This window comes from Symphalangus syndactylus, chromosome 20 (assembly GCF_028878055.3).
Source record: "Symphalangus syndactylus isolate Jambi chromosome 20, NHGRI_mSymSyn1-v2.1_pri, whole genome shotgun sequence".
In the NCBI taxonomy this organism is placed as follows: Eukaryota; Metazoa; Chordata; class Mammalia; order Primates; family Hylobatidae; genus Symphalangus; species Symphalangus syndactylus.
In genome coordinates, this window is record NC_072442.2 from 67,436,255 (window position 1) to 67,450,004 (window position 13,750).

The 13,750-nt window shown below is 54.3% G+C and overlaps 1 long non-coding RNA gene across 1 annotated transcript; it reads left to right on the forward strand.

Moving 5' to 3' along the window:
• The first annotated feature begins 10,700 nt into the window (after nucleotides 1-10,700).
• Nucleotides 10,701-11,555, forward strand: LOC134735369 (uncharacterized). Its single transcript, XR_010118405.1, has 2 exons — nucleotides 10,701-11,058; nucleotides 11,174-11,555. It is a non-coding gene; the product is annotated as an uncharacterized lncRNA (long non-coding RNA).
• The last annotated feature ends 2,195 nt before the right edge of the window (nucleotides 11,556-13,750 follow it).

The following is a 13,750-nucleotide window of genomic DNA, read 5'->3' on the forward strand; positions in this document are numbered from 1 at the left end:
GCTGTACTGGGCTGGGTGTGGTGGCTCACACCTGTAATCCCAGCACTTTGGGAGGCCAAGGCAGGGGATCACCTGAGGTCAGGAGTTCGAGACCAGCCTGGCCAACATGGTGAAATCACGTCTCTACTAAAAAATTACAAAAATTAGCCAGGTATGGCATCGGGCGCCTGTAATCCCAGCTACTCAGGAGGCTGAGGCAGGAGAATTGCTTGAACCCGGGAGGTGGAGGTTACAGTGAGCTGAGACTGTGCTACTGTACTCCAGCCTGGGCGACAGAGTGAAACTGTGTCTCAAAAAAAGAAGCTGCACTGGTCATCTGGTCATGAGTGGGGAAATAAGAGCAATCAGACCCTTCTAATTCCCATTTCCCTAGGAAGTTAGGGAGATGACTGTTCCAGCGGCGGCTAGATTCTGGAAAACAGCCACAGCAGGAATGAGAGGCTTCTCAAGTCCTGCATTTTCTTTTTTTTGAAATATATAATCAGGCAATCTCCCAAGCCAGAATAGCTCAGAGAGACTCCCAAGTCCTGCATTTTCAAGTGAAAATTCAGGCAGTGAAACTCCAGAGTTCACAGCTGGGCCATGGCTGTAAACCAGCTATGTTCTGAAGCCCAGATCCATGAAAACACAGAGGCAGCCTCCCCACTCCACCCACAGGCTGTGAACAGGACGGACGGCTGGCTGCTGGCCATCTCCCTGCCTGTTGATCCACTCTCAACAGGACTGAGTCTTTCTCTGACTCACCCATCAGGTGGACCCCCTGCAGCAGGAGTGCTCCTGGCCACAAAAAGCCGATTCCCTCATCTCATCACTCAATACCCATCTACTGAGTCCTCCTCCTTGGAGTCCAGGCCTGCGCTGGGGGCACAGAGAGGAGTCAGCCCCCCGCTGAGACAGAAACCAGGTACTGGCTGGGCAGAGGGACTGCAGGAGGGGGCAGCGTGCTGAAGAGGGCTCAATGGCAGTTGGTGATGGATGAGCTGAGCCTGGAAAGGGAACAGAGCTGGGCTAGGGCCTGCAGACAGACAGGGAAGCCTAGAGCAGCTGAAGAAGAGGAAGTCAGTGGGACAGGAAGACAGGCGGCCGGGTCAGAACCATGTGGCCGTCAGCCTTAGCTCCAAGGAACTGAAAGCCAACATGGTTGCCTGGACACTGGGAAGCCATGAGTAGCTTTGGAAGCCTGGGGGGCCGGGTGCTAGTCTTTGCTTTCTGAAGATAACACCCCGTCAAGGACCGTTCACAGTGGGGACAGCCTCACAGCGCTTAAAAGGCACCAGAAGTGAATGAGAATCAGAATCATTGATGCGTCTGAGCATGTGCACAAAGCAAACACGGTTCTCAGGACTCGCATTCCTTCACCCACTGAATTCCCACAACATCCCTAAGAGGGAAATAGTTCACCGATGAGGAGACCGAGGCACAGAGCAGTTATGGCACGTCCCCGAGGTCACACAGTCAGAGCAGTTATGGCACGTCCCCGAGGTCACACAGTCAGAGCAGTTATGGCACGTCCCTGAGGTCACACAGTCAGAGATGGAACCCGGACTTGACCCCAGACAGGCTGGCTCCAGGGCATCTGCAATGCTCCACCACCATGCTGGAGGTCTGGGGCTCGTTCTCAGCTGTTCAACTCAGACCCAGACTCCACAGCAGGGCCTGGGGGCCAATCAGAATAGGCCCTCTCACCCTCAGGGCTAGGCATAAGACCTGAACCTGAAGCACCTCCCGCTCAAACAAGCAGCTCAGGAACCCCAAAATGCAGTGTGAGTAAGACCCAGGCCATACCCACGCCTGGCTGTCCCGGGGATGTCTGTGGTCTCCAAGAAGAAGCTAAGAATAAGAATAGGGGCTGCTTGTTAGGCAGCCCAGCAACAGAGCACCTGTCAGCCAGAGCCTCCCGTGAACCTTTCAGCAACGTTGTCAGCGGCGTTGCCTCTTCCTCTGACCGGTCCCAGTCCAACCAAACCCAGCCAACAGGAAGCAGCCTGGATTGTGCTATCATTCAGTCAGTCGACAAACGCTGAGTCTATACTGCACACTCTGCACCTGATTCCCTACTGGAAACCAAGCTTCTTCCAGGGAACGGGGTGGGACAGGAACCGAGGGGTCATGTGCCCTGGGCTGGGCCGGGGAAGAGGGTCAGGACAGCCCTCCACTGCCAGGCCCGGAGTGTACCCTGCACCTGAGCCCGTGGTGATGCACCTGTCACCGCAAAACATTCTACAGTGATCAGGGGAACTTCTACCATGATTTAGGCAAACGAGTGTTGGCTGTGTGATGGAGATGGTGATTGTGGTTTACACAAGATTCACAAACTCATCAATGTGGACTAAAGGACAATCCTAAAAAAATCGATTCTGCCCACAGATACCTGGTATGATCTGAGTCTTTCTCAACTCTAAAGCCAGAACAGATACTGCCCACCCTCTGGGGGAAGGATCCCTTCTCTCCCCAGTGCAGGTGGGACAACCTGGGGTGTGGCTCCCCTGCTCCCCTCTCTGCCCAAAGCATCCATCCATCCATCCATCCATCCAAGTTCCTGGGAGCACCTCCCGCTCGCCACTGGGGACTTTCTGGAAGCTGGGAGACGCTGGCCCAGGACCCAGCCAGATTATTCTCAATAGCCCCTTCTCTCAAAGGGAGGCAGTAGGCTGCGGGCTTCCCAACCCAGGGGTGAAGAACAAAGAGGACAGCAGCACAAGGACCCAGCATGCCTGCTTCCCGGCCCTGCGCTCGGCCGCTCCACAGAGAGGGCGACGCGCTGAAAACCTCCGGCCACACACCAGCAACCTCAGCAGCAGCTGCAGCCTCCTCCCCCGAGGACGGCTGGTGCAGGAGCAAGAAGAACAAACCCCGGTAACAACAGCCTCCGCTCTCACCTCCCAGGTGCTTCCCAGGAGACAGGCTGAGGGCACCACAAGTTCGCTTCAGCCTCACGACCACCTTTGAGGCAGCCACTGTTACTACCCCCCGTTTTCAGATGAGGTAACTGGGGCAGAGAGAGGCGAGTGGACCTGCCCACAGTCGCACAGCTGGAAAGTGGCAGGGCCCAGCTTTTGGCCACTCACTATGCCAGCCTAAAAGCTAATGTCCGCATTGGCCATCAAACAAAGAAAGGGACTCACCAGCTAGATGCAGGCACACCCCAGGCCCACGGGTGCTCGTGAGCTCGAAGGCGGTTGCTACTCGAAGGGAGAGCTGGGCTCGTGTGGGAGAAGAGTGGTCTCCCCGCCTCCGTGGGGTCCCAGGCCCGGCCTGGCAGCAGCTGCCCTGCACTGGCAGGAGTGGGCTGTGGGTGCCCTTCGGCACTCAAGGAAAAAACGCTTCCAGTGATGCGAGCAGCTGCCTTTGCTGCGGCTCTGATTCCCAGAGGATCCCAAAGCTTTTCCCATCATTTTTGCCCTTTTTCAGAAACCACTTAGCCGCTGCCCCCCCTCCAGCCATGCCAGGGCTACAGAGCACTTACCAGAGCCAGCCAGAGCTGCAACCTCAGCTCTCAGGGAAGGAGGGTGCTGCTCGGCCTCCCAAACCTGTGGCTCCTGAGCCCGGAGGTCTGGGAAACGGCTCCACAAATGCACATTCACAGCCAGCGACGTCAAAACTAGCGTCCTGTAACTGTTCCGTTTTCAAAATAAAGAAGGAATGGAGGGTCGTGCCGCTCACCACGCAGTCCTGGCCTGGCATTAGGGACTTGTTTTGAGAGTCGGAGCAACCTTGAACTAGTCCCCAACTCTCCTAGGCCTCTCGTTCCTGGGTCCCCAAACCTGGAGTAGGCGTTGGCGTCGAGGGGGGCTTCTGGGTCAGCCAGGTCCCAGCCTTTCTTCTCAACTGGGGGTTCCTCAGGGAACCACAAAACACAGATAACTATGAGTGTCTATTTCCTTTTTTTTTTTTCTGAGATGGAGTCTCACTCTGTCGCCCAGGCTGGAGTGCAATGGCGCGATCTCAGCTCACTGCAACCTCCGCCTCCCAGGTTTAAGCGATTCTCCTGCCTCAGCCTCCCAAACAGCTGCAATTGCAGGCACCTGCCATTGCGCCCAGCTAATTGCTGTATTTTTAGTAGAGTCGGGGTTTCGCCATGTTGGCCAGGCTGGTCTTGAACTCCTGACCTCGTCATCCACCTGCCTCGGCCTCCCAAAGCGCTGGGATTCCAGGTGTGAGCCACCGCGCCCGGCCACCAGTGCCTATTTTCTCACTTCCCTTCGTACCACCCTAAATGCACAGGAGAGAAGACCCACAAGAGAGAAACGCACAGGAGAGAGTCGCATACAGCAGATAACTAGAACGATAGGTTTCATTCTCTCCCAGACCCTGGCTGAGAAGAACAGCGAGGTCTAGGTATGCATCCAGGCTGCGGCCCAAATGCCCTGCAAAAACCATCACAGCAGCTGCCCGCGGGACGCCAACAAGCTATGGGGCCGGCCCAGCCTGGAATGAGCAGCCACTGCCAGAGGGGCCCTCATAGCCCTGCCTGGGGTCGCTTGAAAGCTCTGACCCCTGAGTCAAGGCACTGAAGTGTGGCCACCCCATCAGTTCTGCACAACAGTTGACAAAGAGCTTTCCCAAACCTGCTCTCGCAGGCCGGGAAGCAACCCTGGGCAGTGGGAGGGCAGAGACTGTCACCCATTTTACAGGTGAGAAATGTGTGATGCTGGGCAATTAGACAACCGATAATTAGATAATTGCCCAGTCCGCAGTGTTGGTCTAGGCATAAAAGCCAGGCCCGTCCCACCATGCCACACCCCACCATACCCCTCACTTAGTCACTTTTTTTTTTTTTTTTTTGAGATGGAGTCTCGCTCTGTTTCCCAGGCTGGAGTGCAATGGCACGATCTCGGCTCACTGCAACCTCTGCCTCCCAGGTTCAAGCGATTCTCCTGCCTCAGCCTCCCAAGTAGCTGGGATTACAGGCACGTGCCACCATGCCTGGCTAATTTTTGTGTTTTTAGTAGAGGCCGGGTTTCACCATGTTGGTCAGGCCTGTTCTCAAACTCCTGACCTCAAGTGATCCACCTGCCTCGGCCTCCCAAAGTGCTGGGATTATAGGCATGAGCCACCGTGCCTGGCCCCTTAGACATGCGTATGCTATGTGTGTCATGTTAGCTTCAATTAATATGAACGTTAGAATTCATTCTTGTTTATAAATTGTGGCAAAAAGCCGGGCGCGGTGGCTCATGCCTGTAACCACAGCACTTTGACAGAATGAGACTTTGAGCGCGGTGGCTCATGCCTGTAACCACAGCACTTTGACAGAATGAGAGTGACAGAATGAGACTCTGTAACCACAGAGTCTCATTCTGTCACTCAGGCTGGAGTGCAGTGGTACAATCTCGGCTCACTGCAGCCTCTGCCTCCAGGTTCAAGCAATTCTCCTGCTTCAGCCTCCCGAGTAGCTGGGATTACAGGCACGAGCCACCACACCCAGCTGATTTTTGTATTTTTAGTAGACACGCGGTTTCACCATCTTGGCCAGGTTGATCTTGAACTCCTGACCTCGTGATCCACTCACCTCGGTCTCCCAAAATGCTGGGATTACAGGCATTAGCCACCGCGCCCCACATCATATCAACCATTTTTAACTGTATTGTTCACTGGCATTGAACACATTCACATTATTGTACAACCATCAGCATCATCCATGCACAGAACTTTTTCATCACCCCAAACTGAAACCCTGCACCCATTAAACGCTAACTCCCCTTCCCGACCCCAAACCCCTAACGACCACCATTCAACTTCCTGTCTTTATGAATTTAACTATTCTGGGAGTCCTCTGGGCAGGAATCAGACAGTATTTGTCTTTTTGTGACTGGCTTCTTTCACTTAGCATAATTTCCTCAAGGCTCATCCGTGTTGTAGCCTGTGACAGAATTTCCTTCCCTTTTTTTTTTTTCTTTTATTTTTGAGATGGAGTCTCACTCTGTCCCCCAGGCTACAGTGCAATGGCGTGATCTCAGCTCACTGCAACCTCTGCCTCCCCAGTTCAATCAATTCTTCTGCCTCAGCCTCCCGAGTAGTTGGGATTACAGGTGCATGCCACCACGCCCAACTAATTTTTGTATTTTTAGTAGAAACAGGGTTTCACCATGTTGGCCAGGTGGGTCTCGATCTCCTGACCTTGTGATTCACCTGCCTCAGCCTCCCAAAGTGTTGGGATTACAGGCATGAGCCACCACGCCCAGCCCTCCTTCCCTTTTAAGGCTGAATAATATTCCACTGGGGCGCGGGGTGGATGGGCCACATTTTGCTCATCCATTCACCGGCTGATGAACACTTGGCTTGCTTCCACCTTCGGCCATAGCGACTAGTGCTGCTATGAACATGGGCGTGCAAACATCTGGTCCTGTCCCTGCTTCCCATTCTTTTGGGCACATATAGACCCAGAAGTGGGATCTGTCGTATGTAAAAGACTCAGCGGTGGCGACCTCTCAACTCTCTAGTACTCTGGAATCATCTCCTTCTAACGATGTGGGATAGAGCGACGGCCGGGAAAGGGGAGGGTCGCACTTCTTCTCCAGAACCACTGCCTTAGCCTCCGAAGTGATTTCTGCCTCCAGGAAAGACAGCACGGAGCCGGGCGCGGTGGCTCAAGCCTGTAATCCTAGCACTTTGGGAGGCAGAAGTGGGCGGACTGTCTGAGGTCAGGAGTTCAAGACCAGCCTGGCCAACATAGTGGAACCCTGTCTCTACTAAAAATACAAAAAAATTAACTGGGCGTGGTGGTGCACGCCTGTAGTCCCAGCTACTCTGGAGGCCGAGGCACGAGAATCACTTGAACCCTGGAGGCAGAGGTTGCAGTGAGCTGAGATCGCACCATTGTACTCCAGCCTGGGCTACAGAGCGAGACTCCGTCTCAAAACAAAAAACAAACAAACAAACAAAAAACACAGCACCATCTCCAGTGAACCCAGCACACATCACTAAATGTGTCCTGTCCTCTTTGTTAACAGAACCCTTGGTGCTAACAGTATCACCGCAGTCTACAGGGCACCGTGCTGCTCGGAGGCCTGCAGGGGAAGTCCCGGCCCTCCTCCTGCCCTGGCCACTCCTGCCGGGACTCCTTGACTGCTCTCCTCTTCTTGCCATTCCCCACACATGGGGGTCTAAGGACCCCATCCGCAGCCTTATCTTCTCCGGCCCTACCACTGTCCTTGGAGACCTTCGCCCGGCCCGGCCCAAGAACCTGTCTGATGTGTTCAAGTCAGCGACTGCTTCATCCAGAGTCCACCCAGCCCTCTCCCCTGAGCTCCATCCCTGCTTCCCTGAATCTGCAGGTGAAGCCCACAAGCCCCCGCCCCCCGTCATAACCCAGGATAGGCTCCTGTTCCCTCCACATTCGCTCCCCTCCCCCTCCCTGCAGCAGTCCCTGCCTGGAAAGGCACCAACTTCCTTCTGGCCACCAAACCCGATGCTCTTTGTGACCTCCAACCTCTCCTCCTCGGCCCTCCCTGGGCTGTTTCTGTGGCTTCTGTCTATCCCTCCTCTACCTGGGAGCCCCTTCTTCTCACCTCAACGACCAGAAGTGCCTCCTTTCCCTGGTCCAACCTCCCACAACCCCTCACCTCCAGATCAACAGTCCTGGAAGCTCATCCTGATCAGGCCCCCTTGCCTCTCAGGGGTCCCCACTGCTGAGCAACGCCCCACCCCCGCACCCTGAGCCTGCAGACCCAGTCTCCTCTCCCACCGTGACCCACCTTCTGTCACTTGGGCACAGCCCTTCCCAGCCACACTAAATGTGCTGACTCCACCCATTCCCCCACCTCCTCCATCCCAGTACCCCATTTAATCCATCTTCAGGTGCGAGGTGAGCCCTAGGGAGGCTCAAATCCCACAGGCCCCAGCATAAACAGCTCATTTCTCACCTTTTATTTGTTTTTAAAGAGGTGGTATCTTGCATTGTCACCCAGGCTGGAGTGCAGTGACGCACAATCATAGCTCACTGCAGCCTCAACCTCCTGGACTCAAAGGATCCTCCTGCCTCAACCTCCCAAGTAGCTGGGGCTACAGGTGTGCACCACCACACCAGGATTTTTTATTTTTTATTTTATTTTATTTTTGTAGCAACAGAGTCTCACCATCTTGCCAGGCTGGTCTCAAACTCCTGAGTTCACGTGATCCCCCCACCTCAGTCTCCCAACATGCTGGGATTACAGACATGAGCTACCACACCCAGCTCCAGAAGTGCTCACTTCTAAACTCCTACAGGAACTTCAACCAGTGCGCTTCCTATGGCAACGGGCACAGTACTCATGGCCACAATGATGACAACAGTAATGGCTGTGAATATGTGTTGAGTGCGTATAACGTCCTGGGCGTTGGCATGAGCACTTTATATGCACTATCTCATCAGACCTCACTAAGAGTTCATGAGGTGAGTACAATTTTGTCCCCGTTTTACTGACAAGGAAAGAAGCACAGACAGGCTACACACCTGCCGAAGGACAGTGACAGCTCTACTAGTCTCGTCTGGAGCTTTCTAAATCTTGTATGGACATTTAACGTCATGATTTTCTTGTGTCTTGCTTTGCAGATTTAAGCGGCTCCAGGGTGAGATAAATAAGGCTCTCGTGCCTGCCCGCCCCTCTCTGAACCTAGCCTGCACCTTGCTCAAAGCAGCACTCAGGAAACGTTTGTTGGCGTGGTTTTCGGCTTTATCTGAACAGCACCTTCACCGAATGATTCTACTGAAACTCTCGACATGGTGGCGGGGACAAGACCTCAGGGCTGGCCATCACTGCCATCAGTGTGGTTTTCTGGGTCATCATTTGAAACAGGATGTTCTTGCATTTATGTAATGATGTACCCATTAAAACTCCTTGTGAGTAGAAAAGTTTTAATGACTTCTGGGAGGGAGGGTGTTTTTCTAAGTTCGGGTTTGATGGGAGCCAGAGGCAGCTCAGGAAAGCGTCTGCGGACGCGCCAGCCAGAGGCTGCTGGGCCAAGTCTGGAATGACAGATGCTACACACCGCCACCATCGCTAATGGTGGCAGTTTTCTCTTAGTGTTACCACTAGGGGGCGCATTGACTTAAGCTGAGCTCTTGACACTGGCCATAGGAGACAAAATTCTTTTCTTCACTCACCTGGGTTCCTCTCAAGATTTGAGCCCCAGCCAGGCTTGGTGGCTCACTCCCGTGATCCCAGCACTTTGGGAGGCCGAGGCGGGTGGATCGCCTGAGGTCAGGAGTTTGAGACCAGCCTGGCCAACATGGAGAAACCCCGTCTCTACTAAAAATACAAAATTAGCCGGGCGTGGTGGTGCACGCCTGTAATCCCAGCTACTCGGGAGGCTGAGGCAGGAGAATCACTTGAACCCAGGAGGCAGAGGTTGCAGTGTGCCGAGATCACGCCATTGCACTCCAGCCTGGGCAACAAGAGCAAGACTCCATCTCAAAAAATTAAAATTTAAAAAAAAAAGAAAAATACTCTCCTTTCTGCATTTCATCTCTGTGTTCGTGTCACCGGGTGCCCACATGCGTCTAAAAGACCAGCTCCCGTGGAGGGCAGGGGTCTGCGAGAGGGTCAGCACCCTCCAGAAGTGGCTGGAGCTTGAAGTCTGAGCCGGGGAGGGGTCAGACACCCAGTCAGCACAGAACGCTGGAGCCCCGCTCTGCAGAGCTGTGTTCCAGGGCAGGGACTGGGAACAAGAGGGACGAGGGCCAATGGAGGGTCAGCAGATGGGCAGAACCTGGACCTTGGATGGAAGAGGCCCGCGCGTGCTAGATGCCGGCTGTGTGGACCCGTGTGTGCTAGATGCCGGCTGTATGGACTCGGGCTGGTAGCTGAACCTCTGGGTCTGCTTCTTTCTCCACAAAATTACAGCCAAGAACACCTGCCCTACCTGCTTTACGGGGCTTTTCTGGGATTAGTCGGGACAGTGGGTGTGAATGGGCTCTGAGCCTGGTAAAGCTCTAGGCAGGCATGAGAGATGATTGCGCTCATCTTCATTATCTCAGCCTGAGGACCACATCTGCTGACTGCTGAGCTGTATCCGGCCATTAGCTCGAAGTCAGGACTAATTGTTTTTTAATGAAAAAAACAAGGTTTGCTTAATGTTTGATGAGTCACGCAAGTGAGCATCTCTATATATCAGGACTATCCCACTTTCAAAGACGCGGCCCGTCCATCTACCCGTGGCTGAGGGGAGAGGCCAGGTGGGACCCTCTCTCCTGAGGGCCCGCCCTGTGCTATACAAATACCCTAGCAGAGCAGTAGGGTCAACAGGGTGGTCTCTGCACTCAAGGAGCCCAGGATGGACAGGAAAGGAAGATCTGCACAGGCTCTGACACTAGGCAGGGCAGGGCACCCTGTAACAGGCACAGGCCGGGGCTCTGGGGCCAACAGGCCGTGCCAACAACAAATGTTGAGCCGGGTCTTGGCCTCCCCTGCAGTTGTAATCCGATGGCATATGTGTCACCAAGGAGGCCCTGTGCAGCGGGCAGATGGCATTTGGTCTGGGCCTTGGACAAGGAGAAGGATTCTGCCCCGCAAGGAGGACACTCCAAACATGGGCCTGTGGTACCCAGTCTGTGGTACCGTAAAACAGCCCTAGGAAGCTAACGCAGCCTGTTAGCCCACAGATGGTGGAGGATGGAATGCTCAGTGGAGTTCCAGGCTTACTGTCTACAGCTCCCAACGTGCACTACCGGACCCTTGGGTGGGTGAGGTATGCACGATAATTTTGGGTGGTGCGAGGTGAATAATTTCAATTGACATAAAAATGTGTTTATCTTACTGGGTAAATCAGGGGTCCCCACCTGTTAGGAACCAGGCTACACAGCAGGAGGTGAGCAGCCGGCCAGTGAGCAAAGCTTCATCTGTAGAAACAGCTGCTCCCCATCCCTCGCGTTACCGCATGAGCTCTGCCACCTGTCAGAGGAGTGGTGCCGTTACATTCTCATAGAACCCAACCGTGAACTGCGCATGCCAGGGATCTAGATTGCGTGCTCCTCATGAGAACCTAATGCCTGATGATCTGTGACTGTCTCCCATCACCTCCTGATGGGACCATGTAGTTGCAGGAAAACAAGCTCAGGGCTCCCACTGATTCTATATTGTGGTGAGTTGTGTAATTATTTCATTATATATTACAGTGAAATAATAATAGAAATAAAGCACACAATAAATGTAATGGGCTTGAACCATCTCTGCATCATCCCTTCCCCTTCACCCAGGTCCGTGGAAGAGTTGTCTTCAAGAAAACTGCTCTCTGGTGCCAAAAACTTTGGAGACCGCTGGTGTAAACGTTTCTAAGAATAGTTAAGCAACTTAAGCTTTACATGCTATGAAGAATACAGGTTTAAATGCTAATAAAAATAGGTGCAAATGAAAACACTCTTTCTGTGGTCCAGGGAATCTTAACCATTCTATCAGAAAGACTTGCAGCTTGGAGCTGCAGCTGCCCTCCCACATCCTGTCCACTGTAAAGCCCTGCAACACACACACACACGCACACACACACACACACACACACATGCACACACACACACATGCACATACATACACATGCATATACTTGCACACACACATGCACACAGATGCACATACATAAATACATTCACATGTATATACCTGCACACACACACACACACACACACATACACACACATGCTGTGCTTCATGCCCTCACTAGGGTGGCCTGGGAGGAAATGCGTGTTTTTAGGAGAAATGAAGGCAACTCAGGCCCCTCATTCTCCTGGTGTTTGCACAAGTGCCTTCTCTGCAGACCATGCTTCAGTCTCTTTCTTGGTTCTCCCTCTTACTGAAAGAGAGAAGCAGAGGCCCGGCACATATTCGGCTGCTTAGGGCTCAAGCCAAGTTCACAAGCTTCCTGGGGAGCCTAGTGAGATGAAGGTACTGCAGAGCTTCCCCAAAAGAGGCGTCGGCTTTTCATGGATCCTTGAGCCCAGGAAGGCAGTAGGTGAGACATCACGGTTCATCAGAAGACACAAGCAAACTCCGGTGAGAAAGGGCAACGGTCAAAGATTTTATTCCCTCGGAGAAGGGGTTCTCGGGCTGTAAGCAGGAGGCAGAAGACTTTATTGCATGCGGGGTTAGGTGATGGCAACCTACGGTTTTCACTGGGAACTGGGATCGAGAGTGACCCGACCTCCTACTCATGCTCGTCTCTCCGTCTCTCTCTCTGCCTTTTGCGTCTCTCTCCCTATCTCTCTGGCTCCTTTTCCTCTGAGCCTCCTCTGTCTCTCTCCTTATCTCTCTTCCTCTCTCTCTCTGTCTCACTCCCTTCTCCCCATCTCTCTTTCTCTCTCCTTCTTTTCCTCTTCTCTCTCCCTCCTCATCTCTCTGCCTGCCACTGTTCAGGCTCCTGGGGCCTCACGTGGATGGGCGCACACAGGACTCCCAGGCTACCTTTCATAGCGCAAGCACAGGGCTGCAGGACCTTGGTCCCCACCTCCCAGCATCCTCGAAATGAGGGGTGTGGGGTGTGCCGTGCTCTCCTGAGTGGGCGCCCCACACTCCAGGAAGCAGAAAGTGCAGGTCGCAGCTGGCTCGAGTGGTGCGCCCACAGGAAGTGGGCTGCCAGCTTCCATCGTGTGATCTGCTGAGGCCAAAGCAGAGGACAGCCGCCCAGGCCCGTCTCTGCAGCAGGGCGGGGGTAGGGTGGGCTTGGGGGTGGGGATGGGGTTGAGAGCCGCCAATGCCAACTGGCCCCTGGCTGGTTTCCTACCCAGCACCCTGCCATGCAGGGCCTCCTCTCCCACCCCTACCCCTGTCTGCCCCACCTCCACCCCTCGGCTGCCCCACATCCAGGCTGCAGAAGTCTCCCAGGATCCAAGAGCTAAGGGCAACCACTGGGTCCCACAGCCCCTAGTCCGTGAGTCAGCCACCCCTCTGCGTGCTGACAAACCTTGGCTCTCATGCCCCACCCCAAGCCAACCACACAGCCCTGTCCCCCCACCAGCATTATTACCGCCTCCTGATTTTAGCCCTGACAGCCCTGCTTCCTGGTAACCTTGCCCCTTCCCACCCTGGTCCAGGCAAGCCCGAAGGCCAGCGCCCTCCACCCCCCCTTCCTGGGGGCCACTCCACTATCTCCTTGCCCAGATGTCTTCACCTGGCTTTACCGAGACAGAATAAATAACAGGGATGAGGCCCCGGACTCTGCCAGGAAGACGTGCCAAAATACTCTCCATTTAGAAGCAGCAACAGCGATGGGGCCTATGGGTGACCCCAGGATTGTCACCCAAGCAGCAAGAAGGGCAAGGAGCCGGTGTCCTGGCCTTACCCTGGGAGGTCGTGGCCAGGGCTCCAAAAGGCCCTGGAGAGGGGTGGGCAGAAGAGCAGATCCACCCTCCTCTTGAGGAAGCAGCCACCATCCCCAGGAAGAGCAGATGGGGGCACACAGGCAGAGTCCCCGCGTGCTGTAAAGCAGGGCCAGCAGATCTGTACTCAGCCTCAGCCCCAGGGGAGCTGCAAGATACACTGAGACCCTCACGGGTTTGGCTCTGTGTCCCCACCCAAATCTCATGTGGAATTGTAATCCTCCTGTGTCAAGGGAGGAACCTGGTGGGAGGGGATGGGATGTGGGGACAGTTTCCCCCCTGCTGCTCCCCGGATGGTGAGGGAGTTCTCAGGAGAGCTGATGGTTTGAAAGTGGGGCACTTCCTGGTTCTCCACTCACTCCCTCCTGCTGCCTTGTGGAGAAGGTGCCTGCTTCCCCTTCGCCTTCTGCCATGGTTGTAAGTTCCCTGAACTGGGAGTCAATTAAACCTCTTTCCTTTATCGATTAC